This window comes from Scleropages formosus, chromosome 2 (genome assembly GCF_900964775.1).
Source record: "Scleropages formosus chromosome 2, fSclFor1.1, whole genome shotgun sequence".
Lineage (NCBI taxonomy): Eukaryota > Metazoa > Chordata > Actinopteri > Osteoglossiformes > Osteoglossidae > Scleropages > Scleropages formosus.
In genome coordinates this window covers 4,789,127-4,812,257 of record NC_041807.1, presented here as the reverse complement: position 1 = coordinate 4,812,257, position 23,131 = coordinate 4,789,127, and positions in this window count along the sequence as shown.

Genomic DNA, 23,131 nt, shown 5'->3' with positions numbered 1-23,131 from the left:
TCCACCGCCCGAGGACATCCTCAGCTGAGGTCAGCAGCACACCACTTCCACTGTAAACAGTGTTGGCGGAACACTGCTTCCCCTTCCGAGTCGCCGGACGGTTTGCCAGAATCTCTTTGAGGCCGACGGAAAGTCTTCCTCCATGGCCTCACCGAACTCCTCCCAGGCCCGAGTTTTTGCTGCGGCGACTGCCAGAGCCGCGCTCCGTTTGGCCCATCGGTACCCGTCAGCAGCTTCAGGAGTCCCATGAGCCAGCCAGGCCCGATAGAACTCCTTCTTCAGCTTGACGGCATCCCTTACTTCCGGTGTCCACCACTGTGTTCGGGGATTGCCTCCGCGACAGGCACCGGAGACTTTATGGCCGCAGCTCCGAACCGCCGCCCCGACAATGGAGGTGCGGAACATAGTCCACTCGGACTCAATGTCCCCAGTCTCCCTCGGGACCTGGTTGAAGCTCTGTCGGAAGTGGGAGTTGAAGACCTCTCTGACAGGGGCCTCCGCCAAACGTTCCCAACAGACCCTCACTATGCGTTTGGGTTGTCCAAGACATATGGCCGAAGGTCAGAAGAAACGACTACAAAGTCGATCATCGCCCTCCGACCTAGGGTGTCCTGGTGCCAAGTGCACTGATGGATACCCTTATGCATGAACACGGTGCTTGTTATGGACAAACCGTGACTAGCACAGAAATCCAATAACAACTCACCGCTCGGGTTCAGATCAGGGAGGCCGTTCCTCCCAATCACACCCCTCCAGGTATCACTGTCGCTGCCCACGTGGGCGTTAAAGTCCCCCAGTAGAACGACAGAGTCCCCAGTGGGAGCGCTTTCCAGCACGCCCTCCAGGGACTCCAAGAAGGCCAGGTACTCTACACTGCCGCTAGGTGCATAAGCACAAACAACAGTGAGAGATTGTTCCCTGACACGAAGGCGCAGGGAGACAACCCTCTCATTCACCGGGGTAGACTCCAGCACATGGCATCTAAACTGGGGGGCTATTAATAAGCCCACACCCGCCCGCCGCCTCTCACCCCAGGCAACACCAGAATAGTGGAGAGTCCACCCCTGGTAGAGAAGAGTGGTTCCAGAACCCAAGCTGTGAGTGGAAGTGAGCCCGACTATATCTAGACGGTATCTCTCAACTTCCCGCACCAGCTCAGGCTCCTTCCCCGCCAGTGAGGTGACATTCCAAGTCCCAAAAACCAGAGCTGGCGCCCGAGGTTTGGGTCGGCCGGACACTCGGCCCCGACCACCGCTCAAATCACAATGCACCGGTCCCTTACGGTCTCTCCAGCAGGTGGTGAGCCCACCGAAGAGCGGCTCCACGTCATGGCTTCGGGCTGAGCCCGGCCAGGCCCCGTAGGCATAGACCTGGCCACCAGGCGCTCTCATGCGAGCCCCCTCCCCAGGCCTGGCTCCAGGGTGGGGCCCCGGTGACCCAATACCGGGCGGGGTAAACGAAAGCCTTGATTTTTTCTTCATAAGGGGTTTTTGAACCGCGCTTTGTCTCGTCTGTCATCCAGGACCTGTTTGCCATGGGAGACCCTACCAGGGGCATATAGCCCCAGACAACATAGCTCCTGGACTCATTCAGGCAGTCAAACCCCTCCACCACGGTAAGGTGGCGGTTCACGGAGGGGATATTTATATATATACAGTATAAATTTAAATCAATGGAATCAAATATCTAAATCTAAATAAAATTGTGATTTTTTTCACTTGCCATTTTGTTGAAGGTACTGCTCTGTAATTTGTGTTTCACCAGCAACAGCACTGGACACAGCAACATTGCAGTATGAATGCATCCTAATAATGCAAGGACAAAAACTTGCAGTACTTCCAAACCTCTGTTCAACAAACTCTGGTGTCCAATAATGTGTGCATAAACTGTATGAGTTATCATACAGATTAAATGGTTTTGAGCAAAAGAAAATTAGGTCATCCAGATACCCTAGCTAGCCCTAACTACAGGTATAGCCCACAACAATAAAATATTACTAAATTAAAGAATATAAAGGCAACACAAGTCCTACTAACTTTTAAATGCATGCTTTAGAAAACCAAGCTTCCATTTACTCCAGTTTGAGTATTTGGAAATAATAAAATGTTCCTGATTTTAATTATAATAATTTTAATTCCCCTCCTTGAACCGCCACCTTACCGCGGTGGAGGGATTTGAGTGCCTGAATGAGTTCAGGAGCTATGTTGCCTGGAGCTATATCCCCCGGTAGTGTTTCCTATGGCAAACAGGTCCTGGATGACAGACGAGATAAAGTGCGGTTCAAAAGCCCCTTATGATAACACACACACACACACACACACACACACACACACACACACACACACACACACACACACACACACACTGTCTGAACCGCTTGTCCCATATGGGGTCGCGGGGAACCGGAGCCTACCCGGTAACACAGGGCGGAAGGCCAGAGGGGGAGGGGACACACCCAGGACGGGACGCCAGTCCGTTGCAAGGCACCCCAAGCAGGACTCGAACCACAGACCCACCGGAGAGCAGGACCCGGTCCAACCCACCGCGCCCCCCATACATCCTTATGATAACAATTAAACCAAAGCTTTCGTTTACCCTGCCTGGTATGGGGCCACCGGGGCCCCATCCTGGAGCCAGGCCTGGGGAGGGGGCTTGCATTAGAGCGCCTGGTGGCCAGGTCTATGCCCATGGGGCCTGGCCGGGCTCAGCCCGAAGCCAAGACGTGGAGCCACTCTTCGGTGAGCTCACCACCTGCTGGAGAGACCGTAAGGGACCGGTGCATTGTGATTTGGGTGTTGGTTGGGGCCGAGTGCCCGGCCGACCCAAACCTCAGGCGCCAACTCTGGTTTTTGGGACTTGGAATGTCACCTCACTGGCGGGGAAGGAGCCTGAGCTGGTGTGGGAGGTTGAAAGATACCATCTAGATATAGTCGGGCTCACTTCCACTCACAGCTTGGGTTCTGGAACCACTCTTCTCTACCAGGGGTGGACTCTCCACTATTCTGGTGTTGCCTGGGGTGAGAGACGGTGGCCCAGTATGGGCTTGTTAATAGCCCCCCAGTTCAGATGCCATGTGTTGGAGTCTACCCCGGTGAATGAGAGGGTTGTCTCCCTGTGCCTTCGTGTCAGGGAACGGTCTCTCACTGTCGTTTGTGCTTATGCACCTAGCGGCAGTGTAGAGTACCCGGCCTTTTCGGAGTCCCTAGGGGGCATGCTGGAAAGTGCTCCCACGGGGACTCTGTCGTTCTACTGGGGGACTTTAACGCCCACGTGGGCAGCGACAGTGACACCTGGAGGGACGTGATTGGGAGGAACGGCCTCCCTGATCTGAACCCGAGTGATGAGTTGTTATTGGATTTCTGTGCTAGTCACGGTTTGTCCATAACAAGCACCGTGTTCATGCATAAGGGTATCCATCAGTGCACTTGGCACCAGGACACCCTAGGTCGGAGGGCGATGATCGACTTTGTAGTCGTTTCTTCTGACCTTCGGCCATATGTCTTGGACACCTGGGTGAAGAGAGGGGCTGAGCTGTCAACTGATCACCACCTGGTGGTGAGTTGGATTCGATGGCGGGGGAAAAAGCTGGACAGACCTGGCAGGCCCAAACGCATAGTGAGGGTCTGTTGGGAACGTTTGGCGGAGGCCCCTGTCAGAGAGGTCTTCAACTCCCACCTCCGACAGAGCTTCAACCAGGTCCCGAGGGAGACTGGGGACATTGAGTCCGAGTGGACTATGTTCCGCACCTCCATTGTCGGGGCGGCGGTTCGGAGCTGCGGCCATAAAGTCTCCGGTGCCTGTCGCGGAGGCAATCCCCGAACACAGTGGTGGACACCGGAAGTAAGGGATGCCGTCAAGCTGAAGAAGGAGTTCTATCGGGCCTGGCTGGCTCATGGGACTCCTGAAGCTGCTGACGGGTACCGATGGGCCAAACGGAGCGCGGCTCTGGCAGTCGCCGCAGCAAAAACTCGGGCCTGGGAGGAGTTCGGTGAGGCCATGGAGGAAGACTTTCCGTCGGCCTCAAAGAGATTCTGGCAAACCGTCCGGCGACTCGGAAGGGGAAGCAGTGTTCCGCCAACACTGTTTACAGTGGAAGTGGTGTGCTGCTGACCTCAGCTGAGGATGTCCTCGGGCGGTGGAAGGAGTACTTTGAGGATCTCCTCAATCCCTCCGACACGCCTTCCATAGAGGAAGCTGAGGCTGGGGACTCGTCCATTACCCTGGCTGAAGTTGCTGAGGTAGTCAAAAAACTCCTCGGTGGCAAGGCTCCGGGGATGGATGAGATCCGCCCCGAGTTTCTCGGGTCTCTGGATGTTGTGGGGCTGTCTTGGCTGACACGTCTCTGCAGCATTGCGTGGAGCTCGGGAACGGTGCCTCTGGACTGGCAGACCGGGGTGGTGGTCCCTCTTTTTTAAGAAGGGGGACTGGAGATTGTGTTCCAACTACAGGGGGATCACACTCCTTAGCCTCCCTGGGAAAGTCTATGCCAGGGTACTGGAGAGGAGAATCGACCGATAGTCGAACCTCGGATTCAGGAGGACCAATGCGGTTTTCGCCCTGGCCGTGGAACACTGGATCAGCTCTATACCCTCACTAGGGTGCTGGAGGGTTCGTGGGAGTTTGCCCAACCAGTCCATGTGTGTTTTGTGGACCTGGAGAAGCCATTCAACCGTGTCCCTCGTGGCATCCTATGGGAGGTACTTCGGGATTATGGGGTTCGGGGCTCGCTGCTACGGGCTGTTCGTTCCCTGTATGACCGGAGCAGGAGTTTGGTTCGCATTGCCGGCAGTAAGTCAGACCTGTTTCCGGTGCATGTTGGACTCCGCCAGGGCTGCCCTTTGTCACCGATTCTGTTCATTATCTTCATGGACAGAATTTCTAGGCGCAGCCAGGGAACGGAGGGTGTCTGTTTTGGTGGCCGCAGGATCTCGTCTCTGCTTTTTGCGGACGATGTGGTCCTGTTGGCTTCATCAAGTCAAGACTTGCAGCGTGCACTGGGGAGGTTTGCAGCCGAGTGCGAAGCGGCGGGGATGAGAATCAGCACCTCCAAATCCGAGTCCATGGTTCTCAGTCGGAAAAAGGTGGACTTCCCCCTCCAGGTTAGGGGGGAGTTGTTCCCTCAAGTGGAGGAGTTTAAGTATCTCGGGGTCTTGTTCACGAGTGAGGGAAAAATGGAGCGGCAGGTTGACAGACGGATCGGTACGGCGTTCGCAGTAATGCGGTCATTGTACCGGTCTGTTGTGGTGAAGAAGGAGCTGAGTCGTAAGGCGAATCTCTCAATTTACCGGTCGATCTACATTCCTACCCTCACCTATGGTCATGAACTCTGGATCATGACCGAAAGAATGAGATCGAGGATACAAGCGGCAGAAATGAGTTTTCTCCACAGAGTGGCTGGGCGCACCCTTAGGGATAGGGTGAGGAGCTCAGTCACCCGGGAGAAGCTTGGAGTAGAGCCACTGCTCCTCCGCATCGAGAGGAGCCAGTTGAGGTGGCTCGGGCATCTGTTCCGGATGCCTCCTGGACGCCTCTCTGGGGAGGTGTTCCGGGCATGTCCCACTGGGAGGAGGCTTCGGGGCAGACCCAGGACACGTTGGAGAGACTATGTCTCCTGGCTGGCCTGGGAACGCCTTGGGGTTTCCCCAGAGGAACTGGAGGAGGTGTGCGGGGCGAGGGAAGTCTGGGGGGCTCTGTTTGGACTACTGCCGCCGAGACCCGGTCCCAGATAAGCGGAGGAAGATGGATGGATGGATGGATGGATGGATGGATGATTGTAATTATTTTAACATAAAAAAAAAACATGAAACATTAAACAATAAAACAAGAATGGCACTTCAAGAATACAGTCTGTCATATTATCAAAAAAACAAGAAATAGAACACATTGTTTAGTGAAGTAAAGGCAACACATTTCATTGTCACGGAAAGTTTAATGTTCAGACACAAATTTAGCACTTCTACAAAAACTTATTAAATCTTACCTATAGAGCATAGCAAAAATAGTAACAGATTGTCCCAACCAAATTTTTCTCTGTTTTCACCGTTCTTGTAGCTGCAACTGTCCTGAAGTAGGAATGCTGAGGATGTGCTGGTATATCTCTTTTAACTTTGTTTATTCCTGTGCCATTTCTCCTGCAGCCAGAAAAGGATTAGATGTGCCACAGATGATTATTTACACCTTTTGAGCACATGTGTTCTGTTCATGTCTTCTCAAGAGGGAAACCAGATGAACTACAGGAGAGACAGGCAGCCAGAGGAGAGAATAGGAGGATCTGAGATTTGCTGTCTCTGCCAGTGTCCACAAGATCACTGTCAACTGTCATTATCTCGTAAATGGATGAAAGTGGCATGGAGAGGTGACCCAGCATATAGTAATATTCAGTGGAAGTTCTGTAGAGACACAAAGGTAACACCTCACAGGAAGTCTATACAAAGACATAAAGACTAACACCCTACAATGGGTCAGTTGAAATAAGTAACATGTGAAACAGGTCCTCTACCACTCATTTGGGGATCAGAAGAAATGGAAGAGAACCAGTTTCTTTTTCAGTTCCACCACCAGGTCACTGGTGTTTTCCACAAGCTGTAGAAATCACTGTTTGGACTATGATATATAGTCACATAAATGAAAAACGTACACTTATTCATTTAGCTGACAGTTTTCTCCAAAGTATCTTACCATGTTAAACTATCTAGAGTAATTTACCCATTTATACAGCTAGGCAACTTTACTGGAGCTCAAGGGTACTGCAGATGGGATTCAAACTTGCAACCGTTGGGTCCAAAGAAAACAGTTATAACTGCTGCTCTGTCAGCTGTCCTAGCCATTACTACATCTGTATTGTTTGGAGAAAATAAACTGTAAAGAAATGTGGCTTCCAAAAAGAGTTATACTTTAGATTTGCATTCAATGTTTATTTCAACCAAAGGTTAAAAAATCACTTTGAATTCACTTCACATTTGAACCAAATGTGAAAAGGTTGGACTGGCAGAATGCACCCTTGTTTGGAGTAAGGGGAAAAGAGATTAAATAATCTTTTAAATGTATCTGGGAAAGACCCAAAGATCTTAAATCGAGAATCAGAAAGAAAATCTCAGTGAAGTACAGGCTCCTGTGAAATTTGTTAAATCATTTCCAAATACATATTTATGAACTGTGTTTGTCTACTCAAAATGTTTCTGCTGTCACAGCTTAGATTTTCTGTGTAATGGGTGATTTATAAGGTAGTTCTTAACTTTCTACTAGAAGGAAAAAAATGAAACGTGAGTACGTACACAAAGTGCGGTGTGGATAAAAGCAGTGGCTGCCACGCCCACGTCATCGGCATAATCGGATACACCTGGGGCTCGACAGCTTAAAAGGCAGAAGCGAAAGATGAGGGTTGCGGAACCTTGTTTGCCGATCACTCACTCGCTCTTAAGTCATCCTACCTGCCGCCTTGTACCCTGCTCTTCGCTCCTCACTCCTAGCTCCTCTTCCCTTCGCCCGTCTCCTGAGACAGCTCCCGCCCTGAACCCTGATCCGCTCACTCGTGTTCTGACCCACTGCCTGTTCTCCCGACTCCGACACTGGATTTCCTGGTTTAGCTCATTTGCAGTTCGAAGACCCTTGCTTGTACCTGACTTCGATTCTTGTTTAGCGTCTGAATAAACCCCTGTGCACTCTGCACTTGAGTCCACCCCTTCCTTCTGGGACGAAAACCATGACAGTGGCCTAACAACAACCACAGTAACATAAAATTAAAAACGAAGTGTCATAAAACAGTCCACTGTTATTTTGATACTCTGTTCCAGAGGAACACATCCTCTTGTGGCACTTACAAATAGTGAACCATCCACACATCACAAAACATGTATGCAATGGTCTGAAAAATTAAATAAAACAAAAACCAAAAGAGTCAGAGACAATGTATCTGTGAGAATGCCCGTCCCAGCAGGTGGCCCCTCAGCTACCAGTAGACTGTTACCTGTGCCTGTGAGAAGTCAGAGAAACTCCTATGGTCCATTTTACATCTGCTAAAGGGGTTGCTCTGTTAAAAAAGAATTCATGTTCTCCTGCCAAATACCCATGCTTTAGCAGCCTTACTCATACCTTCCCACTGCTGCATAATTGGCTGTTATTTAAGTTTGAGGCAGGGCCGACTGTCTTTTTGCCATGTCAGGTATCAGAACACCTAGCCAGATACAAAATGTGAATGGCCTGTGTAACAGCTACAGTACATCGAGCTTTGTTTATGCTGCTGTTATGTTTGGTACAAATCACACAACATCCTGCCACTGCACAGATTTCAAAAATGCAGTTTACCTTCAAATTTACTGAAGGTAGGCATTTGTGTCTAACTCTAACTATTATTATGCTAACTATAACTATTGCACACTGCAAGACTCATGCATTCTCTTAAATGTCATCTGTCCTGTCATTTCCTGTACCTGGTTTTTAAAATAAGGTTTTAAATTTGAGGAGTATAGATGGTTCTGCAGGTCAGTTATGCCAACAGTTGGATTTATTACCAACTGAAGTTGCACCAAATCCCAGGTGCTTTGTTTTCTGAACTTTAATCAAATGTTTATGCAACCATCATTGCTATCTTATTTCCCTTCGATAATAGCTTACAATTGTTGACTTTCAAACTGTTCACCCGGCAGTGGTTAAATTATAGAGACTAAAATTGTCAGAAAAAAGAGAGAAAAAATATAAAAAATAGAATAAAAAAATGAACCACCTAGAGCAATAACATAAACATTCTCCAACCCAGGTGTCACACCCCCGGGAACAAGTGGAGCAGCAACACCTGCAGTTAATTGATGACACACAAGATACAAGGAGTTCTGAACCACACCACAGTGCGGATTCTTGCAAACACCCTTGTGATTTTGCGGGTTCAGCAGTTTCTTGTCCTGTGCCTACGACTTCTGTTCCTGATCTCTGACCATCGCCTGTTTCCTGACCACCGAAGTTTGTCTTGCCCTTGTTGTGATGTTTGTGCCTTGAAGACCTTTACCTGTCCCTGACCATGATCCTGTCTTGCCCTTCGAACCTGGAGAAAACAATAAAACCAACCTGCACTTGGGTTCACAACCTACTTGTCTGTCTCCAGTCCGTCTGCTGCCATGACAGAAGAATTCGCCACTTTCGTGGACCCAGCAGAGTTGGAGCGCCTGCACAAAGCGGTATCCGCACATGGAGCCCTGCTCGACCCTCACGACCAGACCCTGTGGCAGATCCTGGAGATGCTCCAAAACTTGGCGCGTAAGTCACCAGTTCGCAACCACGCCACGGCGCGCGAACTGGCCGCCGTAAGCCTGCCTCCGCTGCACCACCCCCGTCATCAGTAGGCGCCATGTGCCTGCCAGCGTCAGGACCCTGGCTAGTCACGCCTGAAAGGTATGACGGCTCACCTGAGAAATGGCGGGGATTTATTATGCAATGTGAGTTGGTGTTCGCTAGCCTCCTACACGTTTCTAGCTCGGATATCAGTAAAATCACCTACCTAATTGTGCTGTTAACCAGACCCGTGCTGGACTAGGTCCGGCACAAACAGGAGTTAACCACCTATGAACACTTTCTTAAGCAGTTTCAAGCGGTATTTGACCACCTGCTGTCAGCGCACTTGGCCAACATCCACCTGATGGTCATTCAGCAGGGGAGTTGGACCGTGGCAGCCTACTCTCTTGAATTCCGAATCCTGGCAGAAAAGAGCAGATGGAACCAGGCGGCCCTCTTGGCTTCCTTCCGCCGCAGGCTGCACCCCCAAGTCCAAGCGGAGTTGGAATTCCAGGGGGAGGACTGGACCCTGAACTGGTTCATAGAGAATTCTATCATGGTGGATACTCTCGCACGGGATCATCTGCCCTTTCCATGGCTACTCCTACGGGAAGCACCGATGCCCTCTGAGGCTCTGGAACTGAGGCATCGGGGAGCAGAAGTGAGTGCCATGCGCTGCAGCGCGACACAGCTGATGGTCACCCTAGAGGTGTCCTGGGGGGGCTCCCAGGTGCAGACCCGCACTTTGGTAGATTCAGGGGCTGCCAACTGCTTTATGGACACGTCCTTTGCTGAGCACCACAACATCCCTGTACGCCCCTGTGTAACCACACGTTGGGTCTGGGCCCTGGATGGCCAGCCACTGGGTACAGGAGTGGTGAATAAGCAGACCGTGCCACTACGAGTCAGGTCAGGGCGTATCACACTGAGAACCTAGAGTTCTATATAATCTGGTGCCCAGAGACCCCCATGATTTTGGGATTCACATAGCTGGAGAAGCACTACCTGGTCTTCTCCTGGAGCCTGGGGGAATTAGTGGCATGGGGACCACAGTGTGCCACATCTTGCCTGGATCTCCTCTGTTGAGCTTTATTGCTGTGATCCACACCTGAAGTTCGCTCTGTAAACATGTGGGCCAATGAAGTGTTTAAACTTCTCCCACTTGAAAAACTGATATTTGATTTGTTTAACAATCCTAATGAATTCTGTAACATGTGGGCAGACTTCTGGAAGTTATTAGAAGTTACTGGTCATTGTTTCCCTGAGCAGCATAAAACATACACTTGTAGTAACATGAAACAGACAGGTGCTGGGCATATTCAGGATGCCAGCCCACCAGCTCCCAGGTTTTTTACAGCAAAGCTCTCACATTTCTGAATTTAAGTTTCTGCACCGTTTACCATTTCTGTGTTTACACTACACTGGTATTCAAGGCAACATACAGTTTTTCACATCAGTGCCCCACTGTTGCGCATGAGCTGGTAGCCTTCACCCTGCTAGCTTAAGTGCTACTCAACCTGCAGTTCTCAGGGAATCAGCAGCTGTACTGTAAAGAGGCAACTCATGATTTCAACAATGTGGTACAAGACAAAAACTGTCGTGTTGAGGAACACGGAATGAACTTTCAAGTGAAGAATTGGTGGGAGAGAACAGAAATGGTGCTACAAACTGTCTGTTTAAAGTGAAAGGACTGATGCAAATAACTTAAGCCTAATAGTGAGCAACGTTTACAATTCGCCGTAACTCGGCCACAGTCACCTTTCCCATATATAGAAATGATTCTGAATTTCAAACAACCCTCGTACTGTTCAATGCTTAATTATGCCCATGCAATTAATCTTTTCTCATTTTCTTTTTTCTTATTTATATCTGGAAGATGACAAATCATCTTTATTGGAATAGAGCTGCTGTTGAAATACGCTTACTCTCTTTCAGTAATAAACATATACAACGCTGCAAAATGTGATAATGAAAAAAGCTAATCCCAACTCCAGCGTTAACCCTAAGCAGATAAGTGTAGATATGGCAAACAGTGTTCTGCAGATTGCATAGCTACTGTAGCAGCTAGCTATTCAAGCTAGAAAAGCATTTGTAACATCTTTCACTCATGAAGGCACAGTTAACATAAGCTTGCAAGGGTTGAAATCACGAAGAGCTATGCTGTCAAGCAAACCCATGCAGTGGATTTAAGTACAGTGAAAAACTATTTGAGAGCAAAAACATGTCCTGAGATATGTGACCAACTATTATGCCAGTCTGTACATACTTTACATATTATTAATAAAAGCCTTAAAGAAACAATTGCAGTCATCGCCTGATAAATGCCATACACAGTTAAGGATGAAGCACTTTTACTACCGTGTCATGTTTCTCCATATTCACTTATGGGATGACTCTCATAATTTTTTCATAAAAACTTGTCTTTCACTGAACCTGGGCAACCTACCAATCAGGAAATAACTAGAAATTCTGCTTTCTTGGAAAGAAGGATGCTCTTCATTAGTTATTTGTAAATTCAGACCTGAAACATGCAAGATAATTTAATCTAACTATAAAATGAAGAGGCTTTCCAGTTCATAATTTTTGGTGAGGTTAAAAAAATGCTGTGAAATCAATTATAGAATAACTATACACCCATATTTGAAATGTATAAATTCTTTATCTTCTACATCATGGACAAGAAATTACAACACATTATTTTTTTAAATATTGTGGCATGCCTGTGTGTCATGCTTTACACACCCAAGACAGTGTCATGTTTTTCCTGCTCTTCAAGGGCTACTGTACATGTGGAAGAAAACAATAAGTCTTGCAGCCAATTAGGTTAAATATTTTACTGTGCAACCACTGGTTCAGCCAAAGTGCAGCACAGAATATCGCCAGTGATAGAAGATCACAAAGTGCTTCTGGGTGTCCCCCCAACTAAGACAAGTATTTATACCAGAAAGACCTCATATGACATATCTCCCACATGATCAGAGTTTATTTGCCAATCAGGTTTAAAACAGATATAAATGGTCCAGTAAGTTGTACAAAAGATCATGGCTTGCAGTTTCTTATCCAGTCATAAACCCCTTACTTCATAAAAGACACCCTAGGATAAGTTAAGTTTCTGGGTCAAATAATGAAACTAAGAGGTAAATGGTAAGTCAGTAACGTTAAGGATGCTGCAAAATAAGTTAAGCAGACACAGACGTCACCACAGAAGAATTTTGCAGAGTTTTTTACATACAGGAAAATGAAACACTGACAATGAGAAAGGAGAGTGAGTTGGAAAAAGTACTGCAAGTGTTTCTCCCTAAAGTTCCTATTTTCCACTTGACACAAGGATGGGACCAATTCATCATGTAAACACTTTTGTCAGCTAACTTCAACCATCAAAATGTTTAATAATAGATATGTTCCTCTATTTATTATCTGGGGAGTTTCTGTAAAGTCTTGGATATGGCTATAATGAATAAAAAATACACTACATGAAACTGCCCTCCCAGCTTTGCACAGCTAGTATGAAAACCCCTGGGAGCATTTCTTATGCTGATCACCAGGACCCCTTGTAGGACACCAGCTGTCAGAAGCAAATACACCTGTGTTCAATCAACTCATCAAATTAGTTTATAAGTGTCACGACCTGCGCGCTCAGCTTATCGGCGACACCTGCCGTTTCCTGATGGAAGCGAGCATAAAAGAGGACACCGAGGATGCCTGGGTGCAGAACCTTGTTTTGCCTCCTTTGTTGCCTCTTGAGCCATGTCACAGTGAACCTCTTCTGACATTGACCTTTGCCTGTATATTTCCTGACCTCGTTCTTTGTCTAGCCCTCTGTACTACGTTTGCTGATCGCCTGGCCTATGCCTGTCCCACGATTTTGCTTTTGGGTTCCGTTTTGGCTTTATTAAATGTCTGTTTGCAAAACTCTGCACTTGAGTCCTTCCTCGTGAAGCACAACCATGACAGAAGGTTCTGCCCTGTACCACGACTCAGCAGAGCATGCAGAAATGCGTACGGCATTTGCCACGCAAGGCGAGATTTTGGGAGCGCAAGACCAGTCACTGCAGTGCCTGGAAAAGACAGTAGATGGATTGATCCAGGCTCTACAAGCAGGAGGTATTATCCAACCCACCACCCAGACGGCACCCGCGACTCCTGCTGAGCCCTCCCCACCCACATCACCAGAGGCATCCGGTCCGGCCACACAAATCGCTTCCCCAGAGCGGTATGACGGTTCTCCCGATCAATGTCAAGATTTTCTGATGCAGTGTGAGTTGGTCTTCGAGTGTTCTCCTCGCATGTATCAGACAGACGCATCCAAGATTGCTTTTGTCCTGTCCTTACTGACCGGTCTGGCCCGGGCGTGGGCTGCCGTTTTCCGCAAGAAGTTTGAGGCGATTTTTGACCACCCTCACATGGGCCGCGCGGCGGGTAATAATCTCATGCGTCTCACCCAGGGAGATAGAAGCGTGGCTGAGTATGCACTAGAAATCCATCCTCTCGCGGCCAAGAACGGGTGGAACTCCATGGCCCTTCTCACCTGTTTTTGCAAGGGGCTGAACCCCTGAATACAAGAACTCACTTATAGGGGTGAGGATGATGACTTTGACCGGTTTGTGGAGACCGCCATTGCCATAGACAACCTTGACCGGTCTTGGCGGTCCCGGGGAGGTCAGACTAGCCGTCCAGGTCGGAGGAGGAACCTGAACCCATGCAGGTGGGGCCAAGCTGACTTCGACCTGAGGAGCGGAGAAGGCGGATGGTGGGGAATTTGTGCCTCTATTGCGGATCCCCGGAGCATCTCCGAGCCACCTGTCCAGTCTGACCCTTCAAGGGGAGCACCAAGAACCCAAAGGTGAGTTCGGGGGAACATCGGGGACAATTAAGGTTATCCATGAGCATTGCTTGAGAAGGAAATCGGGTTCAAGCAAGTGCTTTGATTCAGGATCAGCGGGCAGTTTCATGGACTGGGGCTTTGCCAGGGCACACCATGTTTCCCTAAAAACATGTGAGGTCACCCTGCGAGTGAAAGCACTTAGATGGTCTGCCCTTGGGGTCTGGGGTAGTTGACACAAGGACCATCCCTCTCCTGCTTGAGACCGGGGCCTTGTCATCACGAAACACTGGCCTTTTTTTTGATTCGAGCTCCAGATACCCCAATTATTTTAGGTTATCCCTGGTTGACCCATCACGACCCAGTCTTCCGATGGAGCACCAATGAACTGGTTACGTGGGGAGACACCTGTCACTCTTCCTGCTTCACACTCCCTCTGTAGAAGGGGTAGAGGGCCTTTCCCTGCCGGAGATAACCCCGGAATACGAAGACCTACGCGAGGTGTTCAGTAAGACCCACGCTGCAGAACTACCTCCACACCGGCCCTGGGACTGCGCAATTGACCTTCTACCAGGTACCACGCCACCTCGGGGTTGGGTATATCCCCTATCGTTGCCAGAACAGGCCATGCAAGAGAACATCAAAAAGGCCCTCGTGTCCGGTCTGATTTGACCTCTTACTTCCCCTGCAGCAGCGGGGTTGTTCTTTATTAGCAAGAAGGATGGGGGCTTGAGACCATGCATCGACTATCGGGGATTAAACGCGATAACGGTCAAGTACCCCCATCCCTTACCGTTGATCACTTCTGCATTGGAAGGCATTCATGGCTCCACCTGGTTCTCAAAGTTAGACCTTCGTAGCACATATAATCTGATCCGGATCCATGAGGGGGATGAGTGGAAGACGGCTTTTTCCACTACGCTTAGTCATTATGAGTACAGGGTCATGCCTTTTGGCCTAGTAAATGCTCCCTCAGTCTTCCAGGCATTCCAGAACCACGTGTTGGGGACTTCATTAACCACTGTGTAATAGTTTACCTAGATGATATCCTAATTTACTCCAGAACCCGATAGCAACATATCCAGCAGGTGTGGGCTATCCTCCGGCGACTCTTGCAGCACCACCTGTACATCAAGGTAGAAAAAATGTGAGTTCCACAAGCGCCAGATCTCGTTCTTGGGTTATATCCTGAGCCAGGAAGGAGTCTGCATGGACCCCCGGAAAGTCGGCACAGTGACGTCCTGGCCACAACCCACCATGGTAAGGACTCCAACGCTTTCTTGAATTTGCCAACTTTTATCGCCGTTTTATCAGGAACTTCAGCACAGTGGCCGCTCCCCTTACGGCACTGACCTCCAGCAAGGCACGACGACTCCCCTGGGGAGCGGAGGCAGAGAAGGCCTTCCAAGAACTGAAGTCCAGATTCACCTCTGCTCCAGTGCTGAGAGGACCTGACCCGTCCTTACCCTTTGTGGTAGAGGTAGATGCATCGTCGGTAGGAGTGGGGGCTGTCCTGTCGCAGAGACAAGGGGATCCGCAGAGGTTATATCCTTGTGCATTCATCTCCTGAAAGATGACTCCGACCAAGTGTAACTATGACATAGGAAATCGGGAATTCCTTGCTATTAAACTCGCTCTAGAAGAGTGACGTCATTGGTTGGAAGGAGCTGTCCATCCCTTTCTGGTGCTAACCGACCATAGAAACCTTGAATATCTTGAAACCGCTAAGAGTAAACTCCCATCAGGCCCCGTGGGCCTTATTCCTTACCAGGTTCAATTTTACCGTGTCATATCGCCCAGGTTCCAAGAACATAAAAGCCGATGCCCTATCCCGGCTGCATGACCCCGATCCTCTGCCCCCTAAGCCAGAGGGGATTCTACCCAAGGGGTGTGTGGTTGGTCCGATACACTGGCAACTGCTTCAGGACATACAAGAAGCTCAGGCCCGTGAGCCTGAACCTCCCGGCAAACCTGCTGGACGTGTTTATGTGCCCAGTACACTCCGCGCAACAGTGATGAAATGGGCAAATGAAAGCCCGGAAGTGGGACATCCAGGGATCCGGCGCACCGTTTCCGCATAGTTCAGGAGCAAACCTTGTGGAATCTCATTAGTAATGTTATGTCCCTGTGCAAGCTTTTAGTGTGTTTTGTTATTCCTTTCTGTGTTTGTGTATTTTTTGCTTTTTGTACAGGTCCGTGTATCCTTTGACCCACGGTTCCACCATGACCACGAACTTAGCTTTAACCTCTGCTAAGGTCACGACCATGAGCCTGTCTTTAACCTACACTTCATTCTCGACCTTGCTCTTGGCTTTGACCCCCCACTTCAACTACAGCCTTGGCTTTGACCCCTCCATTGCCAACAATCAAAACCTTATCTAAATACTGCGAACGCAGTAGCTTATCTTGTTTCCATCCTCTTCTTAATCACTGTCAGTTTACAGTCCTCTCTCTCATGCCCACACTCACCGGCTCAGCGATAGCACCTGTTGTCGATTAGCGCGATTCAGTATAAAAGCAGTGCCGACACGGCAACGGGTGTGCAATCTACAACGCCCTTCCTTTGGCTTGTACATTCAGCGTTTCCTGTTTACAGTTCCTGTTTTTCCTGGATTTTCAACCTCAGATTGTTTACTGGTTTCTTGATTATTGCTTCGCCCCTTACAACGATGTTTGCTTCTTGGACGATCCTCGCTTGTCCCCGACCTCAGTCTTTGATTGCTTCTGTGTTTTGGCACAACAGCACCCGCACTTGGGTCCAAACCCTACCTCCTGTCCGTGACCATGACACTCTCCTCCCTCCTGATTAATTTTTCTTTCCTCTAATTTTGGCAAGTGGAAATACAGGAAACTAAGAAATGTCAAAAAACAAAACAGTGAGGAAAATGCAATGGAAAAACAAATAAAGAATTTCAAATGTATCTTCAAACATTTTCAAGTCCAATGTTAATAACATGAGGTTCAAGTGTAGTGCAACACATGCAAAACACATAAGAATCCATAAATCAGCATTTTTAGAGGAATGACATCAAGACCAGTCTAACACTCCTGTCCTTTGCCAGTCTATTAAATACTGTGATCGCACCTACTGATAATCCAGGAGATGGCCATAGCTGTGGTTCTGTATGCCACAAATATTAGGTTTTTTAAATTCATTTTGCACCTCATTTGTTCAGTCCTCCTCACACTGCCTAGTACCTGAGGCGATGGCAAGGGACTTCCACCTGACTTTATGTGCTGTTGTTCTAGGGACTGTTTCGAGAGTCAGTCCTTTACTCTTCAGCTCACTCTTGACTATTCTATGTCAGATTTCTTTGGATCTCTTCCAGTTTCTCTTCCTCTGGAGCATCCAGCGTAGTGCTATTCTGGGTAGAGAGCTGGGTGGTATGTGGCAGACGTGTCTTAACCATCTCCACTGGTGCACTTGGGGTGTCTTTGCTATGGTGCCCATCCCTGTCTTGCTTCTAAGGTCTTCGCTGGACATTGTGTTTGGCGAGATGATCTTGAGGATATGCTGCTAGTACTTGGTCTAGAATACCTCAAGTTTCTGCTCAGTAGCAACAGTGGTCTTCCAGTAGCTCTTGAAGATCCTGCCCTTCATGTACACTGAGACCGATGGATCTTCAGATGAGTTTGAGCATGCCAAAGGCTTGGATGGCTTTGCTGATTCTGTTGTTGATTTCCCAGTCACAATTGCCGTTTGTTGTTATTTTTGCTCCCCAGATAGACAAATTAGTCCATATCCTGTAACCTGCTGTTCACTGTGACTAGTGTGCTGGTTGTTGCATTCTTTCTCATAACCTGCGTCTTCCTGGTGTTGATCTTGAGTCCAGTGGTTCTGCCTGTCTTGCTGAGGCTCTCTGTCTTCTGCTGGATGTTTTAGTGCTTGCTTCACAGCAGCCCCAGGTAACAGTTCAGGTAGTCTAAGACTGAGGTCAGGGTACACCGTATGCCCTGTCGTTTTTCCTGGGGGACACGTTTCAGGAATCAGTCCATTGCCAAGAAGAACAGCATCGGTGACAGGATATAGCCCTGCGTAACTCTGTTGTCCACCTTGAATGGCTTTGTCAGTTCCCTGTTGTGAATGATCTGGCACTCAACATTCACATAGAGGGACTGGATAATGTTAACCAGTTTTGGCGGGATGCTATAGTGTCAGAGGATCTTCCAGAATGAGGCATGGTGCAGGCTGTCAAATGCCTTTTCAAAGTCAACAAACACCACGTAGAGCACGCTGATGCATTTGTAAGACTGTTCAAGGATCTAGCAGAGGACAAAGATGTGGTCAATACAGAATCTTCCTTTCCTGAAGCCAGTTTGTTCTTGGCATAGCACAGTGTCCGCTGCTGCTGTGATGTGAAGGATAATGTAGCTGAAGACCTTGCTGGTTAGAGACAGTTTGGTAATGCCTCTCCAGTTGTTGCAGTCCCTGAGGTCTCCCTTCTGGGGCAGTTTGACAATAACGCCGGTGTAGCACGATGAGGCGGCCCGGGGAGGGGGCAGAGACAGGGGCAAAGCAGCCACAGCTGGGACTGATTACACTTCCTATTTCTTCCCTGGTGCCCAGCAGTAGAGAGAAGATACTGAGGAGGAGAACTAGACAGAGATGAACCCGATGCCAGAGACAACGCCCGCGTCCTGACTGACCCGACTCTCCTAGCCCCCCTGACCCGCACGAAACCTCATCCTACCTGTTCCCTGGTCCCCCTTTTCCATCCCCTTCCTTCCTTCCTTCTCCCCGCTCTAAGGGCAAATAAAAGCCTTCATCAATGGGCAACTGCACCTCTTGTCTCCTGCCTCATCTCTTATAGCCGGTTCTCCAGTCATCAGGGGTTTCCTTTTGCAACTCTAGAGCTTATTTTGTGTAATGTGTTATTTCAGCAAATTTATAGTAAAATTAAATATTTTCTTTTGCCAAGTATTTAACTAAAAAGGTCCCAGTTATATGATCTCAGAGGAGAGAGCATTTGGCCCAGTTGCATAGTTAATGAGCAAGTGGCACTGACAATGCTGCAGTCCCTAACCCTTATGTTACCCGGGTAATGGCAGTAATTGGATAAAAGCTTTAAAATCATATTCACTGGATTCGGTCGCTTTTGGGAGACTTTTTAATGCATGGTCTTTAAATCCTTTGTCGTGGAGTCTACTGCAGGGATCACCCTTGTCTGTTTGGATGTAGGATGAAAATTAAATGGCACCTGGATGCCATAAACAGGTGGTAAAGACCAAAAAAGATTTGTTGGTCATTTAGTGTCTCTATTTAGCAAAATGTTCAGGCCCAGTTAAAAGTCTGATATAAATGGACAATCTGGGTACAGTTGTGTGTGATAAAATGGACACAAGAGTCAAATGCAAAGCAAGCCACAAGTGTCCTACTTTCGTGAGTTTCTGCAGAACACTTGCTAAGACATGTCATCTGATTTGTTCAAATTTGTTAACTGAATGCCTTTTGAAAATAACTAGTTTTAGGTAATTGTACTCAAAGTCTTGTACTGTATATTTCAGTGTAAATGCCACTGAATTTAGGGGGTGCGGTGGCGCAGTGGGTTGGACCGCAGTCCTGCTCTCCGGTGGGTCTGGGGTTCGAGTCCCGCTTGGGGTGCCTTGCGACGGACTGGCGTCCCGTCCTGGGTGTGTCCCCTCCCCCTCCGGCCTTACGCCCTGTGTTGCCGGGTAGGCTCTGGTTCCCCGTGTCCCCGTATGGGATGAGCGGTTCTGAAAATGTGTGTGTGTGTGTGCCACTGAATTTCAAATGTCTAACATAATCTTCTATTCTGAAATGTATAAGAATGAAGGCTTCACAAGTCCTTTAAAGTATTAATAACAGAAGAGGGCATCTTTTTGATGGACAGCATAATTATTTTAGTGAATGAGTCATTGCTGTGATTCTGACACCAAATGTAGTCAAGCTGGAGAATGCACTATTTTAGGCTGTGTACATGTATATCTTGTTTACTGAATTCAATAATGAGACATCCATGCTTTGTTATTGCACTTCTATTAATGTACTGCTTTAGTGTGTGCCTATACTAAAACCACAGGGAACTATAAACATAGTGAACCTGATTTGCACACTGATGGAGCTCTATTCTTTCTTTGAGTGGTAACTTAAAAGTAGACCACTCAAAGCATGTTGATTGTTATAAAAGATGTCTAATTATCTTCAATAAAGCGCATTTCTTGAATAATGCAGTGCTTCTCTGATTGAATGCAGGAACGAAAAGAAAAAACCAAAGCTAGTGGAATACCTTCTGTATTAGCTTCTTTACCTCAAAATCCAAAGATACAATAATTTAGATTTTGGTAAAAACAGCAGTGTAAAAATCCCCAAGAGTGTCAACTATTCCAATTAGTATTTTTCTGATTGGACTTTAAAAGTTTGTTCCAATGTGGTGGAAAAAAAAAAAGAAATTTGTTTTGAAGATGTTTTTTACAACATATTTATTGTGGAACTGGGCGGGGGGGTGGTAAATATTCCGAAAAAAAACAGTTAGAGTCTGTTGTTCTTTAAAAAAGTATTACTACACTTCACAGTTCACTCACATTTTAAGTCAGTTAATCAGAACGTACTCATGTGCACAAGGACAGATATATATATAATACTGTCAAACAATGTTATTTCATGTCCTCACTAGTAGGAGATAAACGTGCATAAAGGTACATGCAAAGTGAAGCTCTTGCCATCTTTTAAAGACAGCAGTTGATAGATATAGATGCACAATAGATATAGAACCAGGAGTCATTTCCATCACTTACAGGTGACTTTGCTGACACTACACCTACCACAGAAGCGCGGAAAACACCGGGTAATCTTGTGAACAGTATGAGCAGAATGCATCATTTGCTTTCAATGTGTGGTAAAAGGTGATCTAATAACCATTAGTATGTAAGTTTATTACTGTTTTCATTAGTATTGTTGTTGTGGTTATTGCTATTGTAATATTGAGATGCTTTTGTGCTGAGGAAAGTCAGTGACTCAGTGCATGCCAAAGAAAATCTCACAGGTCCCTTACTTATTTATTTGGAGGTATAATACCAACCACCACATATGTGAGGCCAACTACATGAATTTTGAAGTGCTGACACCAGGGCTTATCCTTGTGGTTGGTTTGCATAGGTACATTCTTAGATGTTGCGACCTGTAAGCTGATACCATCCTAAATCCCATCTGTGCTGTAAGGTAACTATTGGCAGCACAGAACTGAGCAATAGCTTCAGATATCCTTAAAAATTGGTTCAAAGACATGAATATGAAGTAGCTACCACGGGTGAGAGCTGGTAGTGTGGTGGTTAGAGCTACTGCCTTTAGACCCAAAGGTCACAGGCTTGAGCCCCACCTCTGACTATAATACCCTTAAGCAAGATACCTACCCTAAATTCCTCCAGTAAAATTACCAAGCTGTGTACATGGTTAAATGATTGTAAGTATGTAAAAATTGTGACCTTAACATTGTAAGTTCTTTTGGAGGAAAAGTGTCAGGTAAATGTAGAGTCACTTTAGGTTCCTTCTAAGAAAAGAAGAATTTGGATTTTCTCAAGAATTGCAACCCCTGTGCATTAAAGGGGAAGCTCCAGGGTATAAGGCTGCATTTATTCAGTAGGGACTGGGCATGTTATTAAAATAGAAGGAAGAAGGGATGGATACAAGGGAATACTTGAAAAGGACCTGTTTGAGTCTGCAATTAAAGACTACAGAGAAAGTTTACTTTTCAGCGAAACAATTATGAAGGGCGATTAACACAAATATTTTCTAAAACAAACATTTTACAAATAAGTACTTTTTAAAAAGTAACACAGAATGAAATTTCAGTGTACCATTTGCGATTCAGCAAACTGAAGGAATTTGTCAAGGGTTTGGATACTTGTGGAAGGCATTGTAAAATATCTGTTACTAGCCAGCAGGCTGCATAGTGAGGTTCTTGAAGAATAAGAAAAAGTTACACAGAGCTACCCAGCCAATTTGATCAGAGTGCAGTTAATGATGCCAGCTGTCTTTATGCTTAAAAGCCTTAGTGGTTCCTTTTTCTCAGACTAGCTTCCTAACCTGGTTAGTACTCATCAAAATGTAGCTTAGAGAAGGCCTGTTCCTCAGCTTTGATGCTCCTTGTCAAAGTAAGACTTTGGCTTGTGAAAAAAGTTTAATGAAATAAGTCTTTGGAAAAAATCCTTTTCTCAAGGATTAGGAGTATAGGTAGGAGTGGGTGAGTCAAGTCTAAAGTATGAAGAAATGTTCCCAAAAAAATAATGTATACTTTATTTTTTCCCTAAAGCTGAAATGTTCAATAAAAGGGAAAGTGAAGAGAAGCACTGAGGTTCTCTTTCTAAGAAAGGGGAGCGATCGGTGAGAAAGAAAAGGAAGAATTCCCAACACTGGGGCCTGGTCGGCATAAATAATGCATTTCTCACTGAGAACATAAAATAACCTGGTTGTCTCATTTCAAGCCTTGAAAAGATAATCCCAAAAATTTTTTTCAGTGGACCTGGCCCATCCATCTCCATCCTGATTTGTAGTTTTTCACTTCCTCACTGTAGTATTTAATGTTCATTAAAGCCAAAGTATTACAATATGAAGAGCCTAGCATTTTCCCTCTAAGGGGAAGAGGAAGAATTTGATGTTTAATCTCAAGATGATCTATACCAGGACACCCTGGTTTAAATTAGAAGTATTTAAGCAATTAAACCTAATTATACTGTTCTAATGCATTGATTTGACTGCATATTGTAATTTATTTTTTAAGTGGAATCCAAGTCAAAATGCTTTTTGACAGTGTAGTCTTACTTTGTTGAACACTGTTTGAATCATGGGGGGTGTGGTGGTGCAGTGGGTTGGACCACAGTCCTGCTCTCCAGTGGGTCTGGGGTTCGAATCCCGCTTGGGGTGCCTTGTGGCAGACTGGTGTCCTGTCCTGGGTGTGTCCCCTTCCCTCTCTGGCCTTACGCCCTGTGTTACTGGGTAGGCTCTGGTTCCCCGTGACCCTGTCTGGGACAAGTGGTTCTGAAAATGTGTGTGTGTTTGAATCATTGAATCACTTTGGTTCATTGTAA